Below are 20,270 nucleotides of genomic sequence, written 5' to 3' on the forward strand. Positions count from 1 at the left end.
ATTATGCGAAGAAGTGGGCCACCTTCTTTTGCGTCTGTGGCTGCTCTATGTTCGAGATCACCCTCTCGCTGCTGACTCCAGCTGACCTCAAAGACACTCCGTACTGGAACATTATGAACTGACTACAAGAGCACTTCGCTCTCAAACCCTGTCTTAGTGGTCGCCACGCGTTCTTCGTAAGGAACCAGGCAGCTGAGGAGTCAATCACTGCCTTTGTTATGGCTCTCTGGTGGCTGGCCCGCCATTGCAATTTCAGCAACCTGGAGGATGCCCTCTGAGACTGGCTGGTGAGCGGCCTCAAGGATGAGCACATCCAGTGGAGGCTCCTTGCCAAGAAGGACCTCATGTTCCAGGTCACAATGGAAGAGGCCCTCACTGTGGAGGCTGCCAACCAGTTTGCCTCTGAGGTCCTCCAGTCGCAGAACCAGCCAGCTTCACGGAGGCCCATTGCAGCAGCCCACCACATGGAGTCAGCCGACGAAGATGGTTCTCTAGATACTCAGGCACTCGCCCTACCACCACTCCTCACACAGCCATCCCTACCACCTTGATGCCCTGCACCAGTTGCAGAGAGTTCCATGAATGGAGGTCCTGCCATTTTTGCAATGCCACATGCCAGAGCCTGCTGTTCCAAGGGAACCTGGAGGTTCCAGACCACTCCCCAGGAGTATACACACACATTGGAACTCCACACAATCTCACTTCAGCCATAACAGGTACTGCATCTGCTTCAAGACACCCCCGATAAAATTAAAGTGACTGTTACAATTAAAGGGGCTGCTTGACGGATGGAGCTAGACATGGGTTCCTCCGTCTTGATCATTTCAGAGGAGACCCTCAGGAGACTCTGTCTAGAGGGAGGGCCTCATCTCAGGGCCACAGGTTTCACCCTCAAAGACTTTTCTCAGAATAAGGTGGCCATAAAGGGGTGAGGCAAGTTCAGAGTACAGTACAAGCACTTTAATGGACTTTTGGATCTGCTAGTGGTTGGAGGATGCCACATGAGTTTGCTGGGACTAGTGTGGTTCGCACCCTTCAGTTTTGCAGTCACTGTGGTTCACAGCTTGATGCTGGAAGACTTGGGGAGGGTATGTGAGGAGTTCCCGCCCATCTTCAATGGAACTTAGGGCCGCTATACAGGGTCACTGGTATCACTAGAGCTAGACCCCCAAGTGCGACTAGGAGCATTCCATTCACACTCAAACCCAAGACTGAGGTGGAACTAGACCACCTGGTGGCCCAAGGGGTTCCAGAGACCATGCCTCATGCAACCTGGGAAACCTCCATAGTGACCCCCCATTAAGTCCAACGGGGACATTCGCTTCTGTGCAGACTATAAGTGCACTTTAAACAAGGCACTACAGAACTACTCCAACCCAGTGCTTGTAGTCAGCTATGTTTTAGCATCCCTGGCTGGCACAAAAATATTTGGAAAATTGGACCTGGCCCAGGCCTACCAACAGCTTCCCATCGATGAGGCTACTGTGGAGGTGCAGACTATTGTAACACATCGGGGGGGGGGGCATTCCGAGTGAAGAGGTTGCAGTTTGGGGTCAGTGTGATCCTGGGGATCTTCCAGAACTTAATGGACTCTCTCTTTAAAGGCATCCCCGGGGTCCAGCCCTTCTTTGACGATGTTCTGATAGCCACTCATATGGAGGAGGACTTCGTCCATCATCTCCGCATCTCCTGCAATGTTTTGAATCAACTGGGCTCAAAGTGAAGTGGGAAAAGTGCCTCCTGGGAGTTCTGCACGTCGAGTTTTTGGGCTTCCTGGTAGACACAGAGGGCATTCATCCAGCACCCAGCAAAGTCTGCACCATAGTCGATGCTCTTGAACCCAAGCCCAAGCACAAGCTTCAGGCCTTCTTGGGGCTCCTGAACTTTTAGGAGAGCCCTCTCCAGCCCCACCCACCTCACAGGGTGTCTGTTGTGGGGGAGGAAGATAAAGGAGATTGTGAGCCACTCTGAGACTCTTCGGAGTGGAGGGCGGGATATAAATCCAATATCATCAACATCATCATCATTCCTTCCTGTCCCTGAAAGCAATGGTTTTTTATCTATATTTATTTATTTTTATTGTTTGAATATAAAAAGGGTAGGAAATGCAGGGTTACAGAAGCAAAAATAGGAAAGGGGATACAAGATAGAAAACATAAACAAAAATACCGAGAGAAATAAAGAGAAGCAGTATATATACCTGTTACATTTCTACCTCAAGACTAAATACCAAATTCTTTCTAACTGAAAGCCTTAAGATTTTACCCATTATAACCCTTTAATTCTACAGTCTTCTTATTTTGTTATATACTTTTAACAATTCTATGACTTTTAATATAAATGTAAACTTTTCATCTTCAGTACATACAAATAAGAAAAGCTGAGGAACCAAGCATGAAACTGAGCTGACTGGTTAAGTTTAGCAATATTAAAAATAAAAGCTAACTAACTGGTTTAACAATATTAGCAGTTAACATAAGCATAAAAGGTAAATATAGTTTCTTTATCCGTAAAGTTAATTTACTTATTTTTAGCAGAGAGAGAAAGCAAAAACAGAAAACACCGTAATTTATCTATTTTGTTATAGACAGTTTCTCTTGTCAGAAATATCAGGAGCAGATCCTTAAACGTACAAAATATTTGTGTTGCCTGTCTTATTACAAATGTACCCAAATTGACTTTTTATCTACTTTAAACATTTAGAATTCTTTAAAAATTTTGGAGACTGTAAATCCTGTTTTCATAGTGCTCTGAAAAACACAAGTTAATATACAATAGTTACCTCATCTCCCACACTTGTTTATTTTTAGGCAAATAAAAACCCATACAATCTCCTTAGCCCACTCTTAATTGCATTAATCTATTTAACTTCCATAGATAAGTATAACAAACTGAAAAAAGGTATCTCAATTCTTAAAGTCTCATTTGCCATTATGGAATCACTTATTAGCCTCTTTTATTGATTCAATATTAAACAGCTAGGTGTAAAAAAAGAATGGAGCAAAAAACAAAAACAGTTTAAAATATCTTCTTTTTGAAAGCTTTCCAAAATTTGATCATCTTGCTAAAATTTGCCTTTTCTCCTCTTGAATATCTCCATTCATTTTGCTGAAAGTGGTACAATCACAGCTTTGTCACTTCCTCCCATGAAAGCTATAGCTGATGTTGATGTCCGTTTCATTTTTATTTTCTTCCAGACCTTTCTCAACGGACCTTTAACTTTTTTTCTCAGCTTGACAGATATCACTGGGGTCTCTTTACTGCTCTGCTCATGTAGATTTTCATTTTCTCTGTATTTCAAAATAAAAGTCTCCATCTGTTGTTGCATTAACTCTGCTAAATGACGAAGTTCCTGCTTTAAGGAGGTTATGTTAATCATAATATCACATGCTTTAGTTTGAACTGCCATTTCCTCCAAAGAAAAGACTCAGTCTGTTAATCAAAGTTAGAGAATAGTTCAAAGACCCAGTTAACCTGTTTCCTCCAGCTTCAAAGTTTCCTCCTGCTTTTCAGTTAAGCATCACATACATTTCTGTTGTAAGCATATCCCATTTTTGTTCAGACCGTGTTGTAACCAGAAGGTGATCTCAATGCCGCTTATTTATTTATAAACCGAAATCAGTTCAAATATCTTTGCTCAGTCCAATTTAAACTGTTGGAAGTTTTCCAATTTGTTCTTTGCTTTCTGAAGCCTTCCTTGCGGAGAAGGGGGGGGGGCAGAATTTCCTTCCTCTTTCCCTTTTGTTTGGAACAGTTCCAATTGTTGCTATGTTAAAAGTTCCATTAGCTGGTATTGTTAGAAAGCTGACTTAGTTTCATGGTAGAATTCCAGTGATTAAGGTAGAAGAATGATGCATCAGAAGCTTATTGAAAGAGAAAAGCAGTCGGGCAATCACCTCTTGCTGCCATCGTGGCGATCTTGGCGACAGGAGCACCACAGCAGACAGGAAGAACAGGGAACAACTGCCGTTGTTTCTCTGGGTCCTGTAAAGTTCCTTGCTGACAGCCCCCCGCCCCAAGGTCCCCCTCAGGATGCTACAGCTATAGCACCCCTCCTACCGCCTGATTCGGGGTGTGTGTGTGTGTCATTGGAGTTGAGCTCCTCCGACCACCTCCGAGCTCGAGGCGCTGAAACCAAGGTAGTCCTCCCAGCCCTGAAAGCAATGCTCACGGAGCCGCTTCACTGCCTACTTTACAAGAAAGCCCCTTGGGTCTGGAGTACCCAGCAAGCCTCTGTATTCCAGGCCAGCAAAGACTTTCTGACTTCCAACAGGGTGCTGATGCACTTCGAGGAAAAGCTGCTGGTTGTTCTCGCCTGTGACACGTCCCCATATGGTGTTGGCACCATCCTCAGCCGCCAACTTCTGGATAGGAAACAAAGTGGCTACGCAGTAAATAGATCAAAGCAAAACCATCAGCTTCCTCCCTGCTTGAACTGAGGCCCTTTGTTAGTGTTAGGCTAGAATGGAGAATGTGGATCCTAGCAGAGGACTCCACCGCCCGCAACAGACTTTCAAAATTAGCTTCTAATTTGGTCATCTACCAGGGCTTTTTTGTAGCAGGGACTCCTTTGCATATTAGGCCACACCTCCTGATGTAGCCAGTGCTTCTGGAGTTTACAATAGGCCCTGTACTAAGAGCCCTGTAAGCTCTTGGAAGATTGGCTACATCAGGGGTGTGTGGCCTAATATGCAAAGGAATTCCTTCAAAAAAATGTCCTGTCTATTTCAAAGAAGGAGTTTAAAATTCCACAGGATTTGTTTTAGCCTCTGGGGGACCCAAGACAACCCCTTTGTACCTCAGTTCAGGTCTGAAAGGGGGCAGTTTCTTATTGCATTTTAACCTACAGTTCCAGTTGCCCTTCGATTGCTTTGTGAGGATACTATGCGGGATCATATTTTCTTATCAAGCAAGGCAATAAGCTAGGAAAAAGAGGCAAAATAGTAAATCTACTAGGAAGCGATAAGACTATGAAATCCTTTCAAGGGCCGGTGAGACCCCGCCCTAACTTGAATGTGTTATAATGAAATGACCTTCAGAGTTCTTCTCCAAGACTAGCATACTTAGGGTTCTTGTCTACTTTAATGAGATTGTCTTCTTTCTTAAGCTATTCAGTGACTTTCAAATAAGAAATATTGTCATTCTAAGCTATTCCTGTGCAATCACATAGGAAGTGATTAACCTTATCTGAATATGGCTCATTAATTCTGTATTGTATCCAATCCAACTTCGCGCAATGAAAGACAAGAGAGAGTATTTTAAAAGTAATTTCCAGCTACATCAGTGGAACAATAATGCGTCTAAGAGGATAGGCGCGTCTGTGTTTCTTTGTCTATAATTTTTTTTAGGTGTATGCATCTGTAAATGTCAACTGATGCTAAATGAAAATTAAGAATTTAAAATGACAATGCAAATGACTACAGTGCCGAAGATAGGCTTTAAAAAAACATGCCAGCTCTGTCAGAAGCCCCATTCTGAGTAATGCCAGCTCTGTCGGAAGCCCCATTCTGAGTAATGTTCTCAACCTCAGTTTGTGTGTCTGTAAAAAGGGGTTTAGCCACTCTCAGCATTCAGTGCACAAACATGCACTTTGGATGGTTAGCTCCTTTGCTCTTAGTTTTATATGCTAGCTTTGCCCTTTGTTCTGATTGGTTGTGGGGAGCCAGCCCATGGCATTGATGAGCATTTGTCACCTCATCATGTTCAATGCGGCTTCGTAACATTATCATCAAAATTATGTGACTTACTATAGCTTGCAAAGAGTTAAACTAAAGAAGAAAGAAAATCATGCTTAGAAGAAACAGAGCCTTTTGAGGGAAAGGGGGGCAGCTGCATCAGAACCGTGCTGGGAGTGGAGTAAAATGTTGGTAACCTGTTTAGCTGCATTGAATGAATTACTTTGGATGTATTTTTTTTGAAATTAGAGAATATAAGCCACACATCAACAACTTGGAAAGGGTGGGATTTCATTCATCTTCCCATACTATTTCTGCCTTTTCTCTTTCCTACGCCCGACAGACCCCATAGCCTCTCACCTTACCTTCTTCCTCAGCCACCAATCTGTGGATTGTGTTCTCTACTTCTAATTTTAATTCCTGTCTCTCTTCTCTTCCTTACCTGCTTCCTTCTTCCCCTGCTAATTTCTTTCCTGTTTCAGATCTCATCCATGGACCTGTGAGGTCTTGGTTAGCATTCTTTTACAATGTTGCAGATATGGTTTCCATGATTTGGGACTTTGGGACTTTACCCGGGTTTGTAGAACCCCCCCGCCCCTTTCTATACTTGGCCCTGTTGACTGGATTTTTGAACCATTATCTGGGCTGGGTCATTTTGAGACCTGACACTTTATACACAGGGCGTTTTCGCACTGACCTTACTCCGGAGCGACGTCCCTCTTCACCGCGCAGCGTCTGCGCGGATTTCGCACCAATTCCTCCGCAGAACCCGGAAGAGCCGCAAAGTCCCGTGGCTTTTGCATCGCAAATGTAAACTGGTTTTTGGCAGTTTACATTTGCGACGCAAAAGCCGCGGGACTTTGCGGCTCTTCCGGGTTCTGCGGAGCAATTGGTGCGAAATCCGCGCAGACGCTGCGCGGTGAAGAGGGACGTCGCTCCGGAGTAAGGTCAGTGCGAAAACGCTCACAGTCTTGTAAATTCCTATTCTGTCCTTGAAATCACAACGAGACCCATCTAACAACCAATTGGATATTGAAAATTGAGTGACAATATACCTATCATGTGCCAAATCTTATACTTACTGATATAATTCCAACTGCCATCCAAACTGACAACTAAAATAAAACCAACTCAGCTGCTCTAAACAGGGACAAATCCCTCAATGGGCACTTCTTTCTCTGTAGTTCTCTGAGTGGGAAAGCTTTTGCCCTTCCTAGGCAACAAACTGTATCGTGATTAAAAATCAATCTCATTTGTTGTTTTAATGTGCGGCATGTTTTTATTAAGAAAGAAAGATATCTTCGCAAAAGATGGGCAAATTCTCCTACTATGCTTGTGCAAAAGTGGCAAATGAAATTTATCTAATCAAGTTGCTTGACTTGGGGTGCGGTCACACCTCACATTAAAAGCGTGTGTGTAGCGCTCAAATTTGAACAGCTGAATATTGATTCGATGCAGGGCCATTCAGACGAGCATCCAAGAATTTGACTCATTTTGTTGTTGAGCGTTCAGACATCCAATACTATCACACTCTTTTCTTGGAGCATGCGTGATCAGGTGGTGATTTCTGGGAGTGGGGGTCCATTGAACATGCGCCCAACTGTTTGGAGGTGGGAAATCAAACGTTACTTCAGAGGGGGGTGGGGAAGTTTTCAGAAATCCTCCACATTGAAAAAAAGCGACTTTTTCCTGTTCTAAATAGTGGGATAACGTTCTCCCCCCCCCCTCTGATCCTGTGTTGATTGGAGAAGCAGAAGCGTCACCTCAGATTCCCGGATGATCTGGCAATGCGCATGTCTGCTGGGGCTTTAAAAAAAAAAAAAGGTGAGAGGCAGTATCGCGCGTGAGCTGTCCAAACAGGAAAAAGCCGATCTTGTGCAGCTTTTTTGAAAAAGGACCGGACTTTATGTGCTGCCAAATTAATGCGCCATAGATGCGTAGCAAGCCGGGATGACACTGGAATACGCTCGATTGCCAGATGTGGATGTCTGAAAGAACACATTTAATCCGTCAGCGAGATGGAGCTGTATCGCCACTAATGGTACATCTGGCTGCACCCCTAGTGTTTATGTCAGGTGGTGAACAGGAAGATGAACATATGAACATATGAGGCTGCCTTCGACTGAATCAGACCCTCGGTCCATCAAAGTCAGCCTTGTCTACTCAGACTGGCAGCGGCTCTTTCTCCAGGGTCTCAAGCTGAGGTTTTTCACACCTATTTGCCTGGACCCTTTTTTGGAGATGCCGGGGATTGAACCTGGGACCTTCTGCTTCCCAAGCAGATGCTCAACCACTGAGCCACCGTCCCTCTCCAAATGTTCAAGATGAGAATGAACAGTTCCAAGGCTTGACACAAACGTAGGGCATGATGGAGGAATCCATTTGACTAGCGACCATGTTCACCATGAAGTTCTTAGTATGCCTAACGAGGGCAAGCTCTAATAGTTAATGCAAATGATAGCCAACATGTTCATCAGCTCCCAGTTGTGTCCTCTTTCTTGGTAATTACTGAAGTGATAAAAGGAAGAGTCACACTGACACACTGACACTATTGAAATAATCCAGTGATAGCTATAACCATTGTGTGAAGAGCTCACTATGACTGACAGCCAAGCCAGCCCTAATTAGAATCCAAAGCTATAAAGATTACTTCTATGGGTATCTATTATACAGTCACATGACAGTAAGAGGTTCAGTAGTGCATAAAACAACATAAATTACTGTACAGAAGATTCCTTACTGGAATTTTTTTACCCAGACATAATTGGCTGTCATTTTTCATTATTTTTCTTTTCTGAAGCGGCTTTCCAAGGTGTATTTTTGTGAGTGCAGATTGTTATGGGCTGTAACATGACATGTACAGTGTGTACTGAAGGAGACAATTGTTCAGCACCACCATACAGATGTAGAGGAAGACAGATTTCAGAAGTGCCTTCATGCCACTAGGTGACAACAGCAGCTTATGTTTGGGTGGCTGAAAATATGGCTAGAAATTTTAGCATGGTAGATAAGTGCCATGTGTGAACCAGTGTCCTTAAGGATTAGAGAGAGACATAATAAAAATGCCACATAGGGAAGGAGGGTGCCATATATGTCAAAAGCTTAGATGAGCCAGAAAAGATTTGACAATCCAAACACTAAGTTCAGGAGATAATTAAGCTGACTGTCTCCACTCCAGTAGGGGAGGAGGCGGGGACAGGGAGGACTTCCCAGGGAATGTGGCGAAAACCTATAGAATTATACAGTGCTAGCCTTTAATTCTGTGGAAAGAAGATATGGAAATTACACGTGCACCTACTCACTTGGCAGTTATTGTTTGGATCATATTCAGAGAAGAACACTGAAACAGGAAATAACCGTCCTTCTGGAAATTTCCATCCGAACTGTAGACCTCGTATTGCTTCATGGTTAGTCTCACCTGGCCCTCCGCATATAAGCTGTGGAAACAGCAGGAACCCCAAAGGGGGAAAAAAATCTGAAATGGTTGCAAGTTTTACTAGTAGCTTTTTTTTTTTTTTTGGTAAAATTGAAAACAAGAAGAATACAGCCTTTAAATTTAGTTCAAGAGCATGCAATGGCACTCAAGACGAATAGAAATATTTGCAGATGGATCCAAGCGGGCAGCCGCACTGGTCTGAAGCAGTAGAACAAAGTAGGAGTCAAGTTCACCTTTAAGATCAACAGAGCTTTATTCGGAACGTAAGAATGTGAGAATGTCTGTTAATCACTTTAATTGTTATGAGCCTGGGCCAAAAAGAGGACATTTCTTTCCCAGAAGTTTTCCCCATCCAACTAATTTGCCTTTTAACATGTAACATGCATATCGTTTGCCATTAGAAGGAAAATACATTAAAATATAGCTGAAGATGGGTTTAGTATACGTAATGAGATAAACAGCCAATATCCCTATTTGAGTATGGGCGTTTTCGCACTGACCTTACTCCGGAGCGATGTCCCTCTTCACCGCGCAGCGTCTGCGCGGATTTCGCACCAATTGCTCCTCAGAACCAGTTTACATTTGCAACGCAAAAGCCGCGGGACTTTGCGGCTCTTCCGGGTTCTGCGGAGCAATTGGTGCGAAATCCGCACAGACGCTGCGCGGTGAAGAGGGACGTCGCTCCGGAGTGAGGTCAGTGCGAAAACGCCCTATGTCAATACAGCTAAAAGAGAAATACATTGGATAGTGATGGTCTTGTCCATTTAATTTACTATTTAACATGTAAACATCATTCTAGTTTGCCATTAGAAAAAAAGAAAACAATAAAATACAGTGAAAATGAGTTAAGTATATGCAGGGGTCATTTTGTAGAAAATAGGTGGTGGAGCTCATCCAAGGATTGTTATGCAGCTGCACATACTATTCAATGGTCAAGGAGGTGGAACCCTCAGAAGGAGGAGGTAGAACTCTCAGAAAGGTTCAGGAGCTGTGCTCCTGTGAGCTCCCACTGAATCTGAGGCCTGAGTATATGTAATGAGATAAACAGCCAATATACCTATTTTGAGTATGTCAATTCCAGAAATTATTCTGATACACTATTTTAAAAGAGAAATACATTGGAATACTGTGGTTGTATAACTATACTCAGTGAGAGTGGGTTTAGCATCTGTAATGAGATAAAAACCCAATATCCCTGTTCAGTCCTGGGGAGGTGTTTGTTCCAAGTTTCATAATAATTTGTAATTCAACAATTTCTCTCTCCATTCTGTTTTTGAAGTTCCTTTGCTACTGCAAAGCTACTTTGAGGTCACCCATTGAATGCTCTGGAAGGTTAAAGTGATCTCCCACAGGTTTCTCAGTTCTGTAATTCTTGATGTCAGATTTGTGTCCATTTATCCTCTGGCTGAGGGTTTGTCCTGTTTGCCCTATGCAGAGAACTGAAGGGCATTGTTGGCATTTAATAGCATATATTATGTTGGAAGACGAACATAAGAACATAAGAGAAGCCATGTTGGATCAGGCCAATGGCCTATCCAGTCCAACACTCTGTGTCACACAGTGGCCAAAAAAAATGTATACACACACACACACACACACACTGTGGTTAATAGCCACTGATGGACCTCTGCTCCATATTTTTATCTAACCCCCTCTTGAAGCTGTCTATGCTTGTAGCCGCCACCACCTCCTGTGGCAGTGAATTCCACATGTTAATCACCCTTTGGGTGAAGAAGTATTTCCTTTTATCCATTTTAACCTGACTGCTCAGCAATTTCATTTTCTCTACTTTCTCCATCCCATGCATTATCTTGTAAACCTGCATCATGTCACCCCGCAGTCGACGTTTCTCCAAGCTAAAGAGCCCCAAGCGTTTCAACCTTTCTTCATAGGGAAAGTGTTCCAACCCTTTAATAATTCTAGTTGCCCTTTTCTGGACTTTTTCCAGTGCTATAATATCCTTTTTGAGGTGCGGCGACCAGAACTGCACACAGTACTCCAAATGAGACCGCACCATTGATTTATACAGGGGCATTATGATACTGGCTGATTTGTTTTCAATTCCCTTCTTAATAATTCCCAGCAAGTGAATGAGCCTGAGATGGTGTAGTTAATGCTGTTAGGTCCAGTGATTGTGTTGTCTGGGTGTAAGTGGCAGCAAAGTTGTCACTTGGGTTTATTGCAAGCTCTGGTACCGGTGTCCATACTCAGATGAGATGTTGTATTGTTGTGGGTGAGGAGTTGTTTGAGATTAAGGGGCTATCTGTGTGCAAGAAAAGGTTTACCTCCCAGTACTTTTGGTAAAGAGCGGTCACTATCCAATAGAGGTTGTAAGCTGTTGATGATACATTGAACTGTTTTCAGTTGAGAGTTGTGTATGATCACTAGTGGTGTTTTGTTATTGTCTTTTTGGGGTTTGTCTTGTAACAGGTTTTCTCTGGGTATCTTTCTGACTTTGTTAATCTGTTTCCTGACTTCATCAGGTGGGTTCTTTAGTTCCAAAAAGGTTTGTTGTATTTGAAGTCACTGAGATTTCTTACTTGAGGTTTTTAATTTTCATGGGCATTCATATAGCTCTCTGCCTGAATTCAGAGTTTCCAGTTTGAGGGAGAGGTGCACATAAATGCCAAGAACTTTGTAGCAAACATGTTCAGCTTGTGATCATACCATTTTCAACAGCTGTGGCCATTTGTGAGCCAAGTCTTAGATTTCCTTGCCTTAGTGATCTCCAACACACACCGACACAGCAGCAATGGAGGAGTCCAGCCAGGCAGACTCCTTAAAAAGATTCTCAAACCCTACAGAGAGCAGTTTCAAAAAATAGCACTGCTCTGTGATTGGCCAGACAACAGTGCTTACTTGGATACCCAAGTAAGCAAAAGATCAAAAGAACAACAATGTTGCAGATGGCTGGGGGATCAGCTACACAACAGCCCTGCAAAGCATGCATTTGCAATGCATTTTGCAAATGCATGCTTTGGATTGGCTGCTGAGACTCCCCCCTCCCCCCCTCCCTGATCCCAGGGAGGCTATGGGAGAGGCAGGAAAAGGCTACCAAAGGTGGGAAAGGAGGCAAGCAGCCCCCTGAGACTGCAGAAGCCCCTTTCCCGCCTTTTGCATTGAATTTCGTATACTTCCGAATACCGCATAATGGGCCCCAATTGGATTCGGCTGTATGCGATTCCGTATACAGCCGAATCAGGGGTGATTCGGCGGTTGATGCAGTTCGGCCGAACCGAATGCACACCCCTAATTTGTACTGATTTCTATATATTTCTTAGTAAATTGGTCACTAGCTTGCATTTTTTCTTGTGTTACTGCACGAAGTTTGGCAGCCCTCATAACAATAGACAACAGAAAGCAGCAACAAGAAGAGCTGAAGGTAGAAAAAGTGTGTTTGGGGAGTGGTGGAAAAAATGGTGTGTGGGGTAAAATGAAGTGAGAAGGAAGGGAGGGCTAAGCAACAGTAGAGAAATTGGGAGCCTGAAGGGGTGCACAAGTGTTCACAAGTCCCCCTCGCTTGTATATGTATAAAGAACCAGTTTGGTGTGGCAGTTAAGTGCACAGACTCTTATCTGAGAGAACCAGGATTGATTCCCCACACTTCCATTTGCAGCTGCTGGAATGGCCTTAGGTCATCCATAGTTCTTGCACAGTTGTCCTTGAAAGGGCAGCTTCTGTGAGAGCTCTCTCAGCCCCACCTACCTCAAAGAGTGTTTGTTGTTGGGGGGGAGGGTAAAGGAGATTGTGAGCCACTCTGAGACTCTGATGTTTAAACGGCAGGGTACAAATCCAATAGCCTTCTCCTCCTCCTGCTATACCACTGGACTTGTGGTCTGATGAAAACAGCACTGAGCTGGAACAAATAACGTGTCAAAAATGATTATGTAACATGTACTGAAGAAATATTACTCAATTCAGTGCCAGGAAAGCTACAGGCAATTTTGGAAGTTACTTGTGTCCTTTCTTTTGTGCAACTTTTAAGATACTTGAGAGTTGTTGGGGTTTTTTTTTAACTGTTCAAAGAAGAGCCCTTTTGAGAAGTCAAACCACAGATGGAGGAAGTTTCTACAGTCTTTCTTTCTCGGTGTTTGTGAATTCATCCTTTACTACAAAGATAACATCCGTCTTCTTTCTTTTGTTCCATTGCAGGGAAAGTTAAAATGATAGCAAAAAATAAATATCAGTGGTCCAGTACTTGAGCTTAGCTGACCAAGCCTTCCTGTTTTTTAAAATAATAAAACATAAGCATAAGGCATCCAATGGCCATTACACCAGCACGTTCCACTGGCAACAGGTGTCTGTTTTCAGTTGAGGCAAGCACCATATTTGGAGTTTCTGTTCCCAAATGTTTCCCCCACTGTGCTGCTGGCGTCTGCAGAGGAAAGATTAAACAGTACCTCTTGAGAGGAAAAACAAGAAGATGGCTGAAAATCAAAGGCTTTCAGACAGCACAGAACACGTTCTGGGAACAAAGTTGCATGATATCGCACAGGGCACGGGCAAAACATCAGTTATCACCAAAGCGGTGAAAAATCCATATGTTTTGTCCATGTGGTCCAGCTGAACATTGTTTTGTCCACACGGAAAGGGGGAGCCCTGTTTTGCTTACTTTTCTGAGTTTAAATGAAGTGATAAATCCTGGAGGAAAACCACAGTCACCGCCTGTCGCTTCTTTTCTCTTGGAATTTTTCATACCGTAAGCACTGCGCATAAATGGTGAAAATATTCTGCTGAAAGAAAATATGCCCCCTCATTTCCCATAAAATGCCATTCCTGCTTTCGAAGAGTTTTTGCATATGTGACATGATTGTCCTTCCTGCTAAATGTAATACTCTTTTCTGTATGTGTGTGTGCGTTTTCCCCCTTCGCTCTGTGGTTTAAAATTTTTAGTGTGCTTATACAGTACTGCTATATAGGGCTGGTAGAAAATTGCATGGCAGGCTAAGTTGGAAACTAAAGCTTGTGATTACTGAATTCTGAAACTGGTTAGCATTTTGAACGCAGTAAGTTTGAAAGTTAAAGATACAGAAATATTGGTAACTTTCAGTAAAATGGATTGCCAGAGCTCACTCCAATATGAAATCATAGAATCATAGAGTCGGAAGGGACCTTTAGGGTCATTTAGTCCAACCCCCTGCACAATGCAGGAAACTCACAAACACTTCCCCCTAAATTCACAGGATCTTCATTGCTGCCAGATGGCCATCTAGCCTCTGTTTAAAAACCTCCAAGGAAGGAGAAATCTCATTCCCTCCCCCACCCCAAAAAATATGCATAGTAGATTTCTATGCATAAATATGTTCATGAGCACCCACAGAGGAAAATGGAATCTGGGATCATGCCCACTGGCCTCTACTGTTGCCTTTGTGCATTCAGTATAAGAAACAGGAGCCAACATGTGTGCAAAATTAATGCATATATGCTTTGTTTTCAAATTTCTGCTTTAGAAACTGGATATATGTAGTTTGTACATCTGAAATGATCTTATAGTGAATGTAGAACAAAGTTTGAATTCAGTGGAACCTTTAAGGCCAATGGAGTTTTATTCAATGTAAAAACAGTGTCTAAGCAGCTGCTGTGAGTGCCCTCTCAGCCCCACCCACCTCACGGGGTGTCTGTTGCAGGGGGAGAAGATAAAGGAGATTGTAAGCCACTCTGAGTCTCTGATTCGGAGGGAAGGGCGGGGTATAAATCTGCCGTCGTCATACTTGCACACTGCCTCAGATACAATGAAATTGAATTTATCACTCCGCACATATAAGGCAGAAGTTGACCAGCAAATTAGCATACAACATAATTAAGACGTTTTAACAGACGCAAACAGGAATAACAAGCTAAACTGATTGTTTAGATTTCATTTTGGGGGGGGGGGGAACAGTGAAGCAAATAAATATGTCAAAAGAGGAGATGGATGTGTAAATATATCGTTTAAATTGTGGTGTGCTAAGCAGAGCTGACGCATCCATTAGACAACATTAGGCAATGGCCTGGGGTGCCGGCCCTTGGGGGGGGGCACATTGTTTCTGGGAACTGAGGGGTCGGAGGAACTCCCCTGGCCCCTCAGCGCCTAGAAACAACGGCTCTTTCAGTCCTTGACACTCTCTGAACTCAGAGAGCGCCAAAGACTGAAAGTGACCCCTCGTTTCTGGGTGCTGAGAGGTCGGAGGAACTCCCCCAGCCCCTCAGCGCCCAGAAACAACGGTGCTTTCACAACTGACGTTATGATGTCACCTCTGTGTGATGTCATCCTGCTGTGCGTGGGTGCTTTGTGCGTGCGTGTGTGAAAGTTTTTCCTGGACACATGCTTTGTTTTCAAATTTCTGCTTTAGAAACTGCATATATGTCGTTTGTACATCGGAAATGATCTTATAGTGAATGTAGATCAAAGTTTGAATTCAGTGGCACCTTTTAAGGCCAACAGAGTTTTATTCAATGTAAAAACAGTGTCTAAGCAGCTGCTGTGAGTGCCCTCTCAGCCCCACCCACCTCAGGCGGCAGAACCCCACGTGCCAGCCCTGGCGCTTAGAATAATTAACAGAGACCTTGTTATGCTCCATCTGCCTCCTCTCAAGCATGAAGGTAACTAAAAGCATCTTTTTTCTTTGAGATGGGGTGATTTGTAGTGCAGTGTTATGTCTCCTTTGTTACTAGATCAGAAAAATGGCTTTTGATAGTAAGGCGTTGGAGTATAAGGAGGAAACCGCAGACTTTCATCTACAGAAGATGCTGGAGGGCTGGGCTAGAGAGGCCAGGCCTAATCCTGATGCTTAGGAAGCCTATTTCCCCACTGATGCACAGTGCACAGTGTGCGTTCTGTTTTGAATCCACACTGTTTCATGCCACTTCCTTGGTTGCCTTCTTTAGGGCCCTTAGAGTCAGTGAGCTAGTGGCAGGCTCCAGAAATGATGTTTCTGGTAATGCTTTGTTGCTACAGGACCTGAGGTTAGTGGAGAGTAAGGCGGTCATCACCGTTCAACGCTCTAAGACTGACCAGCATCGCAAGGGAACCGTTTTGGAACTGGGCAGCAGTTGAGTCCTGTTTTCACTTTGGCTGCCTGTTTGGAAGTACGTGATCCTAGGGATGGATTTTTGTTTTGTCACCTCAACAGCAGTCCACTGGAAAAAACATCAGTTTTGGGTTGTGACTTCTTGTGAGAGCCAGTATGGTGTAGTGGTTAAGTGTGCGGACTCTTATCTGGGAGAACCAGGTTTGATTCCCCACTCCTTCACTTGCACCTGCTAGCATGGCCTTGGGTCAGCCATAGCTCTGGCAGAGGTTGTCCTTGAAAGGGCAGCTGCTGTGAGAGCCCTCTCCAGCCCCACCCACCTCACAGGGTGTCTGTTGTGGGGGAGGAAGGTAAAGGAGATTGTGAGCCGCTCTGAGACTCTTCGGAGTGGAGGGCGGGATATAAATCCAATATCTTCATCTTCTTCTTCACCTGCTGGAATGGCCCTGGGTCAGCCATAGCTCTGGCAGAGGTTGTCCTTAAAAGGGCAGCTTCTGGGAGAGCCCTCTCCAGCCCCACCCACCTCACAGGGTGTCTGTTGTGGGGGAGGAAGGTAAAGGAGATTGTGAGCCGCTCTGAGACTCTTCGGAGTGGAGGGTGGGATATAAATCCAATATCTTCTTCTTCTTCTTCTTTAGATAAGTTTGGTTGTCCGGGGTGTGGTTTGGTACCCACTCCTTTAGAATTGGGGCAGCCTCTATGGCCGCTGCCCTGGGTTATGCTTCATCCACCTTTCAGCGCCTGGGTCGTTGGCACTCATCGGCTTATGAATTCTATGTTCGCCCCCTGCTCAATCACTAACTTTGTGTGGTTTGTACATGAATTTTATGGTTATTGTTTCTATATTGTTATTGTTATTGTTATTGTTTGGACTGTTTTTTTCTTTTTAGATGTTGTTGTTCCTGGCCAGAGGAGCCAAGTTCTTGTCTGTGGACACAGTTATGTGTTTTGGGCTGCACATCAGGCTTGGAGAACTTTAGTCGGCTCTCAGCTGGAACTTAGCCAATGGGTTACTATTGAGTGGCGTGGGCACCGGGGTCTTCATTGGCCTGACCTGCTGCCATTGTTATTCCGTGGGAATGAGGGCCCTCCTCTTCAGGTTTTAATCATTCACCTGGGAGGGAATGATCTCGGGCTAGTAAAAGGCAAGGCTTTAGTCTCGCAGGCCCGAGAGGATTTTTGGTACATTAGGAAGAGATGGCCCAGGACCACTGTAATTTGGTCAGTTATGATTCCCCGCCTTGTTTGGCGTAGTGCTTGGGACCCTGCAGGTATAGAGAGGGCTCATTACAAAGCTAACAAAGAAATTTGGAAGGCATTGGAAGGGGGGGTTGGGCCACTATCTGCCCCGCCCAGATATTTCTACGAAATTTCCTGACCTCTGCAGAGGGGATGGGGTGCATCTCTCTGAAAAAGGCAACATGCTTTTCTTGAGAGATCTCCAGCAAGGGCTGCGGGTGGCCTTGGGCCTCCCGGTGGGTGCTAAGAACATAAGAACATAAGAGAAGCCATGTTGGATCAGGCCAACGGCCCATCAAGTCCAACCCTCTGTGTCACACAGTGGCAAAAAATGTTATATACACACATACACTGTGGCTAATAGCCACTGATGGACCTCTGCTCCATATTTTTATCTAAACCCCTCTTGAAGGTGGCTATACTTGTGGCCGCCACCACCTCCTGTGGCAGTGAATTCCACATGTTAATCACCCTTTGGGTGAAGAAGTACTTCCTTTTATCCGCTTTAACCTGTCTGCTCAGCAATTTCATCGAATGCCCACGAGTTCTTGTATTGTGAGAAAGGGAGAAAAGTACTTCTTTCTCTACTTTCTCCATTCCATGCATTATCTTGTAAACCTCTATCATGTCACCCCGCAGTCGACGTTTCTCCAAGCTAAAGAGTCCCAAGCGTTTCAACCTTTCTTCATAGGGAAAGTGCTCCAGCCCTTTAATCATTCTAGTTGCCCTTCTCTGCACCTTCTCTAATGCTATAATATCCTTTTTGAGGTGCGGCGACCAGAACTGCACACAGTAGTCCAAATGAGACCGCACCATCGATTTATACAGGGGCATTATGATACTGGCTGATTTGTTTTCAATTCCCTTCCTAATAATTCCCAGCATGGCGTTGGCCTTTTTTATTGCAAACGCACACTGTCTTGACACTTTCAGTGAGTTATCTATCATGACCCCAAGATCTCTCTCTTGGTCAGTCTCTGCCAGTTCACACCCCCATCAACTTGTATTTGTAGCTGGGATTCTTAGCCCCAATGTGCATTACTTTGCACTTGGCCACATTGAACCGCATCTGCCACGTTGACGCCCACTCACCCAGCCTCAACAGATCCCTTTGGAGTTCCTCACAATCCTCTCTGGTTCTCACCACCCTGAACAATTTAGTGCTAAGGCCTAAGTAGAGACTTGGCCTTAGTAGTGACAGGTTTTACTGGGTTTATGGTACTATGCGGCTAGGGGAGGACCAGAAAGCATCCGCCTTTTAGGGATGTAAGGGGTCTGGCAGGATCAGCCTTTGGGTTTGATGACCCGGGGTGGGAGAATGCAGACCATCCTGGAGGCTTGACTAGAGGGTGCCTTCCATTGAGAGATGTGTCTGGTGGTCGGGCCCTCTGGGGCTTGCCTCCTTGCTGGGCTGGCCTGGCGGGAGCTGTGACACACAGCTCCGGCTGGGGGCTGGGTCTCCCGCCCGCTAATGGCAGGGGAGTGGTCTGTTGAGACCCCTGGCCCTGACCAGGCCGCAATTCTGGTTGCCCTTGCTGTTTATTATTATACTTAATAAAGTGGCCCTTAGTTATACCAATACCTTGTGTCCGACTCTTCATTCCGACTTGGGGGGCAATTCTTTGCTTCCCCCACTCTCTGCAGCCTGAAATGCTTCCTGATTGCTGCTCCTGGGGTTCAAGTGACTCAGAAGAAACAGCGTAAGGTGAGTCAGAGGTCTGAAGTAGAAGGGAAGAATCAACCCATTAGTGGAAATCTACCAATGGATCAAAAACAGTCCTTTGAGCTTTTTTTTGTGAATCTTACCCAGTGTTCTGTCCTATCTTTGCCCCATTGAGAAACCTGAAATGGTATCAGTATGCTCTGAACTGTCTCCATATTTTTGCAAGCTTTCTATTGCACATTCTTCTTACAGTTTGGCCTTCCCCAGAACACTTGCTCCAGTTTTTTCTGTCATCCAGAGAAACTCCCTTTACTCTACATGAGTGTTTCCATTATTACAACATCCATTACTCTTTCAAGCACCACTACACATAATTTGGCAACAATGGTTTTCAGGATTGCTTCACTCATTATTTTTGGAACACCAGTTTTTATATTCATGTTTCTAAGAGCATAATCACTAGTATTTCTGGATGCTGAAAGCATGATCATCATTTTTCAACAGTATTGTGGCAGTCTATGTCACTATTGAGTACTTGATTCAGAAAGTACTTGATCCTTGATCTTGTGATTGGTCCCTGGACCCTCAATACCAAGACAGATATGAGGATCCTTTCCAATGATATGTCCCATGATGATACCATCATTACCATGGACGCTCTGGGTCCCGTTGTCAATCTGTGAAGTTACCATGGTATCAGTCTAGATACTGCCTTCGATCACCAAGATGTCCTTCAGTTTGATGTTCTCCAAGATACCAACCTGGCACTATGCCGGTGGTTCCAAAGGATCCAGTGATCACTTATCACCCTCTTCTAAAGCCATCAGAGCCAGTATATTCATAAGTTCCAGATTTCTCTTTGGAACCATCAGGTGCTGAATCTGAGAACTCTTCAGATCTAGGAGATATCCCACCACCAGTACCTGATATTGAAGTTACTCCGGGGGTGCCCTTTCACCTTCTGAAGGTTCTAAAGCATATTTGGAACTGATTCACCATCTTGTAGCAGCACTTCAAGTTCAGATGACCTTGGATATCCCTAAAGTCACTGATATAGTCCACAAGTTGGCTCAAGCTGATATTCCACTGGCAGCCATTCTTCCATTTCTCCCCATTCACATTGAAGGTCTTAAAGAGGCTTGGGATAGGCTGATCTCAGCATTGTCTTTATCTAGAAGGTTAGAAGCCCTTTATAGGACACAGCAGACCGATGCAAAATTCTTATTTATGCATCCAGCTCCACATTC

General features: G+C 44.3%; 1 protein-coding gene across 1 annotated transcript in view; it reads left to right on the forward strand.

Annotated features, from left to right (window-relative positions):
* CRELD2 (cysteine rich with EGF like domains 2) overlaps positions 1–20,270 on the forward strand; it is a 636,644-nt gene that overhangs the window by 221,932 nt on the left and 394,442 nt on the right. The gene's annotated exons all lie outside the window — the stretch shown is intronic.

Source organism: Heteronotia binoei, chromosome 8 (assembly GCF_032191835.1).
Source record: "Heteronotia binoei isolate CCM8104 ecotype False Entrance Well chromosome 8, APGP_CSIRO_Hbin_v1, whole genome shotgun sequence".
In the NCBI taxonomy this organism is placed as follows: Eukaryota; Metazoa; Chordata; class Lepidosauria; order Squamata; family Gekkonidae; genus Heteronotia; species Heteronotia binoei.